The 14,398-nt window shown below is 40.3% G+C and overlaps 1 long non-coding RNA gene across 2 annotated transcripts; it reads right to left on the reverse strand.

Annotated features, from left to right (window-relative positions):
• Nucleotides 1-1,258: 1,258 nt before the first annotated feature.
• On the reverse strand, nucleotides 1,259-10,703 carry LOC105354554 (uncharacterized). Of its 2 annotated transcripts, XR_909151.4 has the most exons (5): nucleotides 10,229-10,703; nucleotides 7,456-7,538; nucleotides 7,078-7,176; nucleotides 2,231-2,310; nucleotides 1,259-1,693 (listed from the first exon to the last, which is right to left on the reverse strand). It is a non-coding gene; the product is annotated as an uncharacterized LOC105354554 (long non-coding RNA). The 2 variants fall into 2 exon arrangements; XR_013658698.1 differs by lacking the exon at nucleotides 2,231-2,310 and having other exon boundaries at nucleotides 10,229-10,681.
• Between the last annotated feature and the right edge of the window lie 3,695 nt (nucleotides 10,704-14,398).

Genomic DNA, 14,398 nt, shown 5'->3' on the forward strand with positions numbered 1-14,398 from the left:
CGGAATATAAAATATAATCAGGACTAGATTTTATTTTGGCAGGTCAGATATCTGTCACTGCAGCCTCACTGAAAACAGTTCAATATAATAGCCTGTTCATTAAATTTGAGATCAAACCACACTCAGGAGTATTTCTGGATGTAATGAATAAATAGAAACCAAAGGTCTCTGTTTCCACAGTGACCAAGAGACCTAAGAGGCTGACAGAAAACTGGAAACACGGATACTTCATGCAAAACATCAAACAGAACACCCTCTTTCGCCGGCGGCGGACGGCGTCGCATTTATCAGCTTCTCCTGACTGCACTCCAGCTTCTTCACCCACTTACAGATTTGATCTCAAGGACTTTCAGAGACACGATCAAGGCAGCGGCACCCAGAGAGAAAAAAGCTGTGTGCATTAGAGTCACCATCAGTGCCCTTCTCCCTGCTTCTCTCTGTGGCCATTAGGAGTCCTGCCTCCTCTCCCCCCCTCAGCACCATCATTAGATTAACTCCCATGGTCTGCCAGAGTGTCATTACCCGAGCTGCCATGCTTCGCCGGGCGCACAAAAGCTTCGCTTTCACCTAATAATTTGAGTCAGACAGGCTCATCGGGGCAGGAGACAACAGCGTGAGTGCTGCTGCCGCTTTCTGCAGATATTTGTGCCCTCTTCTGCCCTGATTACAAAGGCAGATGGAGTGCACGCTTGGCAGAAGCGATAGTCTGGGGGACGTATTGGAATCATTAGTTCTCTGCTTCTGCAGGTAGACCGAGAGAGCATCATGACTGGAAGGATTTGATGCATGATTCTCACTGCGGCCTACACATATATACACTCTAATTGTCATTTTAATACAGACGCTGCAAAAAGTCAGAAATATTCCTGGCACAGGAGTGGTTTTGGTCCCTTTATGAAAACAATTTTGACCTGTTGCTCTCTGTGGATCTTCACGTCTGCAAAATGGTTCCCTGGGACGACAAAACAGGAAAGCCTTAATGCAATAAAAGCTTCATACCGACGATGAGGCGGCTATTTGTTTAATTATGCAGGAAATAAGACAATGAAAAGGGCTGCAGCTCACAGAAAAAAAACGAGAATGAGTTAATTGCTTTGGAACTGCATTTTTGCTGTCCTCTGTGGACGTGCCTGACGAACCATGTGCCGAATAAAAAACACGATACAAGAAAAAAAACATCAGATAGGCAGCTCGCTTTGTTTGTGCCGCCAGCGTGGGTGTGGATTTCCCTTCAAATAAAGACGCAGGAGGCTGTCACTAGCAACACAAAAAACTCCTTTTTTTATTTCCGCTCAGTCAGCGTAATAATGAGAAATGAAGTGTTGTAGCTCTGCTTCTGGGACAGTTGAGTAATGATGCACAGGAGCAAGATAGTTCTCCTCCTCTAAATGTCATGAGACGCTTATGGGACAGTCATCACAGGAGGGGTTGCAGATGAAGACTAAACTCCAAACAAAACTGTTTCCCTGCAACGGTGTTGGCGCCTGTGGCAGGCAGCCTCCTTCAGACTGTTTCCTGTTTGTTCCTGGAGCAAAGCAAAGCATAAAATAAAAAAAGCATATCTTTACTGAGGCGGTGGTCTGATGGAAAAGCAGTCGTGTTTCACAGAAGACTGCTGTGGCTGGATCGAGGTTGAAGACTCTCCGGGCTTTTCCCACTTTTAGAGGGAGGATAGTTTTTGTAGAGAAGCATTCTGGCAACAGAGAAACATAACTTATATATTAACATATGCAATAATTTAATACCATAACAAGTTATTTCGATAGAAAAAGAAGTAATCTGATTACAGCAAGTCTGTAAAAACTGTAAAAAGATTAAATTGAAAAGACAAAAAATACAAAACGTTCTGGCCATTTCATCAAAACGTTGACAAAAATAAACTCTTACAGTTAAAAAAAATAAAATAATCTGTCTGTCAACCAAATGGTAGTTTTTTTTTCAAACAGTGAGGTAGAAAATCACAAAGAGATTCAAAAAATGCACTTACTTTTATTTTCAATTTATTGAGGGAAACAAGTATCTGAACCCAATTAGTACTTTGTGTTAAAACCCTCATTAGCAGCACAGAGGTCAGACAGTTTTTGTAGTTGATGAGCGGGTTTCTGCACATCTCTCTTCTTTACAAATGACTTCTAAATCATTCAGATTTGGTGGCTGTTGCTTAGCAACTCTGAGCTTCAGCTCTCCCCATAGGTCTTCTATAGGTTTGAGGTCCAGAGACTGACTGCACCTTGATCTGCTTCTTCTTCTCCTGTGTGCTTTTGGGTCATGATCCTGTTGGAAGATCCATCACCACCCATTTGAAGCCTCCTGGTGGGGGGAAAGAGGTTCTCAATCAGGATTTGACAGTACATGGCTTCCACATGGGGAATCAGCCCTGTGCAGAAAAACACCCCAAACCATAAGGGTTCTACCGCCGTGCTTGACATTGGGGATGGTGTTCTTGGGGTCATAGGCAGCATTTTTCTTCCTCCAAACATGGCGAGTTGAGTTGAGGCTAAAGGGCTCCATTTTGGTCTCATCTGACCGAAGCACCTTCTCCCTAGGAGGGCTACTTTAAGAGCTCTGCAAGATGTGAAACCATTACGGTGTAAAGTATTCCCAATGGTGTTCTTGGTGACTGTGGTTCCAGCTGCTTGGAGAGCATCAACTACCTCCTGCCGTGTTGTTTTAGGCTGATCTCTCACTGTTCTCATGGTCATAAAAACCTCACCAGATGAGTGATTTGGAGCCCCAGACCCATGGGTGGATTGATGCTCATGTTCTTGTATTTTGGCACAATTGCACCAACAGTTGTCAGCTTCTTGCTGATAGTTTTGTAGTCCATTCCAGTCTTGTGCAGGTCTATAATTTTCTCCGGTAACCTCTTAGGACCTGACCTGTGACAGCATATTTAGAGGGTAAGCTCAAATATTAGCGCGGGTCGTAGCCCTTGTGCTATCCTAGGCACTTTAACATCGGGAGTTGTGTCATCTAGACCCACGAGACAGTGCGCTGAACCTTTTTTCTTCAATGATTTGTGATCTTCACTGGTGTCCATGGATTACATGAAATCTTTCCACCTTTATCCACCTTTGTCATTAGTCTCTCCCTTGTTGCAGAGTTTGGAGTCTGACCGATGGATTGATTGTGTGGACAGGTGTCTTTTTTACGGGGGACGTGGTTTAGGTGAGTCTTGTCACTCATTGTTTGTCATGGAGCTTGGACACGGTCGCTGCAACAACCACATTTCCCGAACTGGGATCAATAAAGTATCTTTTTCCTATTTTATCTTATTATCTAACAGGTCTGTGTGAACCAGAATTCTAACTAGGGTATCAAATACTTATTTCTCTTAATGAAATGCAAATACATTTGTATTGATTGTCTTTCTGTCACTGTAAAAATGAACCTACCGGTAGGTCAACAGATTGTCAGTTTCCTTAAAAGCAGACAAACATACAAAATCAGTGAAGGATCAAATCTAAATCTGCGGTTTAGAGGTGATATTGCTTTACGTTGATAATTGGTGAAAAAGACAGTTGGACATGACAGACGTCCAGAAAACATTCACAAACACCCTTTCAAAAGGGGGGGAAAGCCATAAAAGGTAATCGGTAAAACAACCTGGTTTTGCATGGAGTGTTGCATCCAAGAATATTTTTTTTTAAATTGAGTAAAAGGTGGAAAAAATGCATCAGCAACAGAGATAACACGGCGTTGAGTGGTGTGATGTCACTGAGGAGTGTTATGCAGAAATTGTTCCAAAACACAGGACCAGAAATATTGCTGTCACTGAAACAATTTCCAGCAGATTTCCAGATTGAAAGAATGCTCTTCATTTGGGGTTAGTCAAAGCCATCATTGAAATAGAGGTAAAGACGTTTTTTAAGAAACAAAATCATGTGAAATGAACCTTTGAGCTTTTATGTGTATTTTAATGATCATTCCCAACAATAAACAATCCCAAAGCTTTTTTTTTGATCCACTCACGCCTTTCTGAGTAAAAACCTGCTCCAATTCATGAAAACGAGTGGATTTCTCACATTGTGATGTCACAAAGTGAGGAACCGCCCCTTCCAGGATGAGTCTGCGTGGCCAGCACCGCCCCCAGGCTAACACCCACTTTCCCAGTGGAGCTAGGAGTGATCGGCTAAATGCTTTCATTTTCCATGCCCAATCGGCACATCCATCAAAAATTCAGATGTTGTTTGTTTTTGTGGGCGAAACGCAGACACGCTGCTGAGACAGACTTTAGGTTGATGTCAGGAAATGGGCGGCACCCACACGGAGCGAAAGGCGGAGCTTCAAAGATTCCAGAAGTGTTCCAAAGGTAGTATAGAAGTTCATCCCCCGACAAGTAAGTTAGTGTAGAACCGCCACTGTTTACAAGTAACACGGATTCTGTCTCTCTGCTCTTCCTTCACACTTGGGATTTGATTTCCAAATGACAGAATTTTGGACCACTAATTCTTTGATCCTTAGTCCAGGTAAAACTCTTTTTCGTTGTCTATAGTCAGGAGTAGATTGACAGGAACAATGTCACATTTCTAGTATCTTTCTCCATGCGGGGGCCCTTCATGCACTGACTCCATCCTCAGTCCATTCCTTCTGATGATTCTCCAAATTCCTGAATGAGTTTCATCCCTGTTGATGACGCATCTTTCCCTACCCTGATTTTACGCAGGGATGCGGCGGTCTTTGAACAACCAGCTTGTTCTTTTGTGTGAAGGGAGTCAAGAACTGTAAACCGGACACCAGTCAAGTCAGCTATCTTCTCCATAATTGGATACCTTCTGATCCAGACGGACAAACAATTTAAAGGTTCAGGAAACATTTAAAAAACACTGAACTTTTCTATTCAAAATTCAAGAATAAAAGTTTTAGATCTTTCAACACACGTGCAAGGATTCTGTATAAAAGAAAACACAAGTTTCCTTTTTGAATAGATTGGTAAAAAACATTTAACATTATCATAAATTTTATGTTCTTGTATTTAAGGAAATGACCTTTAGGTACTACAAAAAAAGCACGAGACCAGCTCCTGTTGGATGAAAGTCTGTACTTTCAGGTCCTAAAAATTGGGCCGGTCTCACTGATCTGATGTGTTTTTACTTGCAAATTGAAGCAATCTTTTCATGCAATATTAAGTTTTCAGTTTTACATATGTTAAACCTTTTAGACAAATTTTATACAACGTTTGTAGAAGTAATGGTTTTTACCAATTCTGTCATCTTTTGATTCCATTCACTGTTTAGAAGAGGAGGACCCAAAACTGCCTTACAAAATTAATGTATTTTTAATATGATGTCAATAGAGATTTTTATATCTGTTTTTAATTTAAAAAAACACAATATTGGTTATTAATTGAACTAAATAATCTGTTTGAGAGACAAACAATGAAGGAGACAGGACTTTCCCGAGGGGCTGATTTGCCCTTTTAGTTTTTCATCGTCATTACAGGCACAGCTTGCCTTAATGATGCTTCATTTTCTCTGGGATGTTACATCCTATTATGAGGTAATCAGTGAAGCAAATTTACACATTAATTGGTTTGCATTTTCAAGCATTCAGCAGGTGTATGTTGGAATCCAAAGCAGTCACTTGGGGAAACGGAAACAAATGCCGTCGACGAAAGTCGCAGCATGAAAGGTGACTGTCAGAGAAAAGCAGAGTAACAGTTTTATTGGGTTTAGTTTTGTATTTAAAGATATCTTCTTCTGTTTTTGTATAAAATACTAAAGTTCATCACCAACTGAAATCTGAAAACATAGGTCTCTATTAAAAAACTCAGAACAATCTGCATTGTTTTAAAGTATGTAGGTACATTTAATTCTTTTCTCTTTTTTTTGCTATACTTTTAGAAGCCATTTTTTCAGCTCTGTGCTCTTTAACATTACACCAGAATGTAACATCGTATATAACATTAGAAAAAGATCAACTGAAAATGACCCATGGTACAGTTTTGACCCCAAATTAATGAAATGAAATAAAATTTAAAAAAAACTTATTTTTTTCTAATTTTTTAATATAATTAATTTTTAGATATTTTGTTGTGATTTTTAAATATAATTTGTTTTGTTTCTTATGGGATTACATGTCTGCCAAAAATCTAAAAGAAAGAGTAATGATATTGGGGATTTCCGTGGAGTTTCTTTTAACAATAGTTAGTACTTGTGATGCTTTTGAGATCATTTCTGATGAGTTCCTAATAAACTTCTATTGTTTTTGTGTTTTCGTGTACTTTATTGACGGTCCCTGCCTGCGTCTGCAGCGTCACACGCATCAACATGAAGGCAAAGTTCAGAACAGGTGGATCCTATTTACTGAAAAACTCCAACTGTAACTCATTTTCTGTATCACCACAAACCAAAATAACCAGAGCACCAAAGGTCTGTAGCACGGACAAGTTAGATCATGCTTTCTTTCCTTTTGTTGAAAGCAATATGCATCCAAACAAACAGCAATTATTTCAGAGAACAAAGTTTTTCTGTAACATAAGTAGGGCAACCAAACAAAACGTTTGTGAGACAAGGCTGTTCGAAAAACGTATTTAAACGTATTTAAAGTTTCTTCAAGGTGGAGGTCAGGGAGTCGCTCCTCCTTCTACATTAAAATGTGTCTTTTGCCTCATTTCACATTTACGACCATCGTACAAGATAAAACGAGACTAAAGCTAAACATAAACTTTCTTAAGCTTTTGTTTCTGTCTCTGTTGAGTCTTTTGTGTCATGAAACTGGGAGCTTGTTTGACAGCTAACACGATCAAGTGACCAGCAAAACAGTCTAGGTTTTGTGAAAATTAGAAGATCCACTTTTTTGTGATAAAGGCTCCTGTTTGTCAAATACTTCTGAAGGTAAAAGAAAAACAGCAACTAAAAAACTTGTTTAAAAACAAATTGACCCACAGGAAATTTGTATTTCCTTTCCTTGCGTTTCGTTACAGGAAATTGTCGCATTGATTAAATTGATTACCGGTAAACATGATGGATCACGGCTGTCTAAACGAGTTACTGATTGAAAGCAAAGAACAAAAAACCTTTTTCTGTTTTAAGAGATAACATTTCGTATTTCCTGGCATGTGTGAATATCTCTTACTTTGTGTCTTTTCTATGCTCCAGACTCGCACATCTCTTCAGTGCTCAGGCAAACGCGCATATGCAACCTGCCTGTCCTCTCGTCCAGCCATGACGTCCCCTTAAAAAACAGACATCAGGGAGTCGGATCAGCGAGTGATGTCTGCTCAGCTCCAGAATCTGATACCTTCCTGCAGAGAGTCCACCTGTAGGTGGTAGGTCCATAAAACATTCACAGGAAGTGACGGATTCAAAACCATCCCATGTGGGGGTGACATGTCTCAAAGGAACTCTGGTTAGCCCTGCAGTCCAGAAACAAACTCCTTTGTATCTAAAGTTATCAGCGGCCTCAGTGGGTTTCTACGGACAGTAGAAGCAAGTTTCTGCTTTTCAGAGTTACCTGGTGACGGCGTGCGCCTGAGCTGTCAGGATTTGGTGTCTTCGCCGGATGGTTTCTCCTTCTCCTCCGAGTCTTCTGGAAAACTGAGTAAAAGTGGAAAAAGAGAGAAGACAGAAACCAAAGTTAGATCTCAGTAAGGAATAAAAGGGCAGAGAGTTCAACAAGAGCTTTAATTCTCTGAACATTTTTTAGCGAGAGTAGGTCTGACTGAACGTTTCTATGGCAACCACTCTCACTGAAATCTGTCAATCAAACGTTTTTAATGTTGGACGTAGGGGCCGGCAGGCTCCACCTGCTTTTTTTGAGGCATCTGATTTGTAACTTAAAAATATCATGAAAAAATGAGGATTAGTAAGAACATGTTAAAAAAGATAGAAGTCTGCGGGATTTTGGCTTCTTGGAGCCCAGGGCACTTCCTGTTTGGAACACCAGGGGGAGGAGCCACTCGGACAAGTTTTCAATAACAGTTAATGGATCAGTTTGTGACATGGGGAGGGATCCTAAATGGCAACTGAAATAGAAATGAAAAATCAACAGAAACAATGCATTTCGTCTACGTAGAGGAAAAATGTCTGTATCACTGATTATCAGGCAGATAAACATTCAAAACTGGGCAGCAAAGATGGGAAGGCGAGCATAGAGTGTGTTGGGCTTGTCTTTTCTCACAATGGGATGGTTTATTAAAATACCGGTTTCTTTAGATCAGGGGTGCCCAAATCCAGACCTCAAGGACCGACGTCCAACATGTTTTTCAACCAACCTCCCATTGAAGATTCTTATTGGCTAAACACACCTGATCCAGGTAATCAGCAGCAAATGAGACAGGATTTCTGGAAAACCAGTAGGAGGCCGGCCCTCGAGGCCTGAATTTGGGCACTCCTGCTCTAGATCCTAAAGGCCTGAAATAGGGCAGCACATTAGGGGGAAAACTTGCGATGTGCTACATTTTTATTTATTTTACAAACTGTTGTGTCGTTTTTCAGTTGTTTTTTATCCTTCTTTATATCTATATAAATCACTCTGCCCACATTTACGGACATTTTTATATTTGTACATTTCTTATTTTGCATATTTGCACACTTCCGTTGTACACGTTGTACCTATAGCACATATTAATATTTTAAACATTATATTTTGTTTGTATCTGTCTTTGCACTGTAAATGGTGATGGCTTCAATTGATTTGTCCAAGTGGATAGTAACAATAAAGCCATGTCTGTGTGTCTGTCTGTCTGTCTGTCTAATGTCTTTTTCCCACAACAGCTCCTAATCCAATGTCCTAAATCCTTAACATTTGCAATTAGTCTAAGTGTTGCAGCTCCTGGAAAGCATGTTTGATGGTCAGAACCATCTAACAGGAAATCCCAAACTGTTCCAAGATTTTGGGGGTTCTTTCTAGGCAATCGGTCCTCTTAGATCACATTAAGCCTCCAAACAGAATTGTTTTTCTCACTCCATAATGGGGCAGTCAGTCTGTAGATACGGTGTAATGAGTTAAATATCTGGGGTCACCGCCTGCCTGCAGCGGTTTACTGCCTGAAGACGGCAGAACGGGCTTCTGAAAGACGAGTCGTGAGATGATCTCTGCTTTGCTCCGACTTTGACAAGGACCTCCAACTGAGGCACCACCCCTCATTACACACTGTGAAGAGCATCATAACCTGAGCATGACCACATCAGAAGCACCACATTAAAAAAAAAGCCTCATGAGGAGGAAACCATTTCTACTTGAGAACCAGTCTGCAAAACATGTACTGACCGGTTCAGACACAAACAGATGATTTTAAATTCTCTAATGAGAAAAGATACAGTTATTTGTATTGTGGAGATGACCTGGTTAAAACTGGATACCTTTAATTATGTCGCCTTAAATTGACAGAATAAATAGTTTTGGGTTGTTTTTTTTTGTAAAAAAGTATATAGAAAATCTGCAGAAATAATAATAAAATTGACATACAGATAAGAAATATTTTTTCAAAGAAAAATAAATGAATGATATAAATATTTATCTCAACAGTAGATCCATTAGGTAGTAGGTAGTAATCCCACCACGATCATGAGCGATTTCCATTTCTTTTGCCATGATTTTACTTTTACTTCTCTTTTCTCTTGTCCCATCTTTTCTTTTAAGTAAAGGTCAAAAGTATGTATCATGTATCATCATCATCTGAATCTTAACATTAATTTAGAGTTATTAAAAAGCCACATCGATCATCTTTCGCTGTCAAATTGTTCCCAGTGGTCTTTTAATTAGGATTATGCCGTTTTTAGCCCAAATCCAAAAGCGTGTGTAGTTTTCTAGGACATTGTGTCTACAGAGCAGCAGGAGTCCATTAGAAAGTCACCTCTGAGTTGTGGGCGGGACTGTTGGTGGGGAACAGCTCCGCCCCCTCTTCCCCTCCCCGTTGCTGAAAGCTCAGTTTGTGGCCTTTTTACGTCACAAATAAAATGCTTTTTTTTTTTTTTTTGTCTGCTCCTGATTCAAAACAAATTGAATAAAGAAATCCAAATGGGATTTTGATTTTCTTTATACTCCATCATCAGAAAAATGCAACAAGAAAATGGTTTAAAACACAGTTTTCATCAGAATGGAGCTTTAACACGCTTTCAATCCAAGTGCAGATTATGATGATTATTTATTTAACAAAGAAAGAATCCCCTTTGGGTTGTTCAAAGTGTGCAAAGTTGTAAAAGCAAAGAGCTTTTTTACTTAACTATAAAAGAAGCAGCAAACACCTCGATGAGGTTTGTGCACAGAAGGATTGTGATCTTACGTTTTGCCCCGGTTGAGGAAATGCTGGCGCAGAACAAAAGCCAGAGTGGAGAGAACCATGATAGTAGTGCACATGACTCCCCCGGAGTGCACCACCCTGCAAAGAAAAAGGCCGTTCAGCACCAACCAGCCATGACGAAGACCAGCACCCGTCGTTCCTCTGTCCCCCGGTGTGGGACTGCTGCAGCAGAGGGATTAGTCAATCCCAGATTATTGCTGCATCTTTCCATCCAGGCCTGTGCGGCACAGCTAATCTTTGTTGTGATGTGCTTGCACTTGCAGCCTAATCTCCTATCAGGAGCATCTGTGAGCCTTGTTTTCAGCTTCTCAATAACTGATTTGTATTTATGTCTGGAATCTGCCACCCCCGCGGCCCAGCGGTCGCCGTGATAATCAGCTGCCCACACACCTGCACCTCATTATTTTAATCCGCTATTAAAGCTACTGATCCGTGCACAGAACTATCAATCCGCCCCCACGCCATGCTTGAGCCATTCATCACAATTACTCCTCTCCAACAATCAACAACCAAGTTCAGGTGTTTGAACTTGGATTGCAGTAAAACGCTGCGGTTAATGAAGTAGAGGTTAGTATTAGTTATGAAATAAACCTCAATTATTACTAACGATTATTTTGTGGCCTTTCAGACTTTCATAGCTTCAGTTATTTGAAAAACATGTAAAGATTTGGACTCATTAAATTTTGAGAAAGTCATTAAACCAAACTTTTCCTGAGTGAAACAACCTCCCATCTTCAACTCCCCAAAGACGGGAGATTATGGAGGCAGCCAAGCCCCCTCCCAATTTGTTTTTGGAAAAGCAATTCCAGTTCTAAGTGGTTGAACCCGCCTCCACCTTAATGACTGCTCTGGAACTTTCTGATGTTTCCAGATTACTTCCAAACTTTACTGAAAGTCACTTTATGTAAGTGGGACCCTGTTTTCCTGGTTGGACATCAGCCGCCAAGAACTCCTCACCATCGTCTTCTGTCTGTTTCTAGCTCCCTCCAGGTTCACGTGAGCAGCCTCCAGTTTCTGTCTCTATCGGTTCCTTGGTCTTCCTCTTTTTCTCTTCCTCTGGGGTTTCCAGGACAGGGCCTGACAGGGGATGCTGGTTTCCTCATGGGGAGGCAGATCCAACCCCGTCTTCTCCGGTCTCTTCTTCCACCGGCTTTGTTCTTTGCTGGTGCTTTTTGTTGCTGATGGTTTCCAGCCTGTAGATCTTGAGGATTCTTCTTACACAGGACTCTCTTGATGGAGGTTTCTGTTGTTCTACCCCATCAAACACTAATCCCCCGTCCTGCTCAGTAACACCTTCTTCTCTTTCCTGGTAGCTCCAACCTCAGCATTGGTTCCTGACAAGGTCTTGTCCTGAACACCAAATGTCTCCATCTTTCCCTCATATGTAACCCACATATCTGTTCAAATCTTCTCCACTCACCACTCTGTCCTCTCCACAGATACTCTGGATCTCCGCAATCATCTCCCTTCAGGATTTCTCCTTTTCCTCTAGATCACAGCCAATGTGGGGACATGACCACATTACAGTTTTTCTCAGTCGCTTTAGTACAATTCTCAGATCAAAATGAAATTCCCAAACTATTTGTTCAATCTTCACATCATAATGTCACTTGTGCACATCATATAAGCAGTTTCTCACTTCTTTGAACAAGTTGCAATTGCTTTGGTACATCCATGCAAATGATTATGTACAATTCTCTGCTCTTTGCTACATTATCAGTTGTTCATGTCATGTTGATCAAAATGTATTATATAGTTCACTGTGCAATAGTCTTACTCCTCAAAACACCTAGTCATTAGTTCATCGTATAAGTCATTAACTGCAAAATGGTTGACCAAGTTGTCATAATGTGACAAACATATTTCGCTGCATTGCAAGAGAGGGTATTCGCTGTGATGTGGATGAGAATTTGTGGCCTAACATACAGGAACGACAAGAGGTGTAGGAAGACCACACCAATTCCTACTGCACTGCCTGTACTGTTGGACAGAATATTGTCCTATCTTTTTTCCCCTTTGTGTTACTGTTTGCAGTGTTTTTTTTTTATGTTGGTATGACATGGTCTGTCAACAAATTACAATATGAACAATAAAAGTGTAAATGTGAATCTTGTCCAGTCTCTTGCAATCAAACAAAAAAGGTGTAACTTACATTTTACAATAATTGTCATCCAAACTTTAGCCATAGTTTACATCAGAACCTCCCTCTAAAGTACACAGTTATTTTGACAACATGACTAAGTAATTTGACTGTCTTGTTCGTAGACAATGACACAAGGACTTGACATTCTGATGGCACTGACATGTTCAATGACATAAAGACTTAGTTTTGAGAGATGAACTAAAGATTTTGAGCAAGTTACAGGCTTTTGCAAGAAATCCATAGTGTTTTGCTGTTTGCACAAATTGTTTTGAGAAATGCACACACGTATTTGCAAACTTCAATTCTGTTTCGAGAATTGTACTAAAGCGACTGAGAAAAACTGTAAACACCACACCTTCAACCTCCAGCCACAGACTCATCTCCTTATCTTACACCCTTCACCTCCAGAACATTCCTGGCCAACTCCTCCTTCAAGATCCTACCTGCTTTGTTCTTCTTTCCATCCACACCATGAGAATCTGATACCAATCTACTGTATAAGCCTTGATCCGTTCCCATCTGGTCTGTTAAACACACAGGAGATCCACCTTTCTTCTTCACATCATGTCGACTATATAGACGGACGGACGGACGGACGGACGGACGGACGGACGGACGGACGGACGGACAGACAGATAGACAGATAGACAGATAGACAGATAGACAGATAGATAGATAGACAGATAGATAGATAGATAGATAGATAGATAGATAGATAGATAGATAGATAGATAGATAGATAGATAGATAGATAGATAGATAGATAGATAGATAGATAGATAGATAGATAGATAGATAGATAGATAGATAGATAGATAGATAGAGATTTACATGATTGATTTGACATTGGTTTCAAATTGTTGTTCAAGTGTCCTTACAGGCAAATTTTTCCAGACTTGGGACCAGCACGTAAAAGCCCTGGATTGTGTCCTCTTGTGGTTGCACCATCTGTTGGAGGTCATTCACAGACCGTCTCAGTATTTCCTCTAAAACCAGTTAATATGAACAAAAAAGTTAAAGTTTGGGAGTTTGGGAGAAAAAAATAGTCACTAACTTCATCAAGACCTCAGGAAATTGCTGGACTGAAGTTGACAGGGAAAAAAAAGGTTGGATGTGTTTTTGAAGGGTTGACTTCACCTGTGTGACACACAGGTAGTTTCTCAATTTCCCAACTAATGAGAAGATTTTAATATCCGAATGCAGCTCACTCCCAATATTGCAGCGGCTACGTAAGGACATGCATGCATGGAGGAAATTACAATCCCGTGTTGACTCTGCATTTTATTGCACAGTCACACTGTCAAGAGTAGTGTTTGTGTATTAGCACTGCAATGTTTATCCATCAAGATTCAATTACTCTGTTCCTCTTCCCCTCAAAGTGTGTCTTGTTATCTGCAGTCCTCCAGGTAATATGATGCACGGAGGTAACGGCAAAATTACACCGTTATGGACCAGGTAATGTGTTGGAAATGAGGCGAAGACACATCATCTAATAAACAGTAAATCAAACTAATATGGGACTGTTCCAAAGACAATCTAAAAACCAAGGTGATAACTGATGTAGGCGGTCAATCCATCGCACTGAAATGTCAATGCAGCAGCTTAAAATAGAAATTAGTGTTTTTTTTATGGCCCTAAGGTTTTTGTGTGTAATAACATTGCAGATGGGGGTGTTTTGTTCACAGATCCTTATCAGGAAATCACCAAGCTGCTGGACAGAATAAATTGCGATTTGATTAAGTAAATTTTATATATGGCAAAGGTGTTAAAGTTGATTTTTCAGGAAGTAAACCTATGGGCTTGTCCCGGACATGAGTTCCTTCATCTGTATTTGCAGACAGAAGGGCAGAAAAGATGATAATTGAACAGAACATTGTTATTTTGGTAGCACTATTTAGAAAATCCTAATTAAAACTGAGAACACAAATTGTTCAACTCTGGCTTTGATGCATTAAATGCAAAAAGTAAAATGAACACAACGTTAAGTCAAACTTCCAAACTAGAAGTGA

The sequence above is a fragment of the Oryzias latipes genome, chromosome 1 (assembly GCF_053564925.1).
Source record: "Oryzias latipes strain Hd-rR chromosome 1, Olatipes_Hd-rR_3.1".
In the NCBI taxonomy this organism is placed as follows: domain Eukaryota; kingdom Metazoa; phylum Chordata; class Actinopteri; order Beloniformes; family Adrianichthyidae; genus Oryzias; species Oryzias latipes.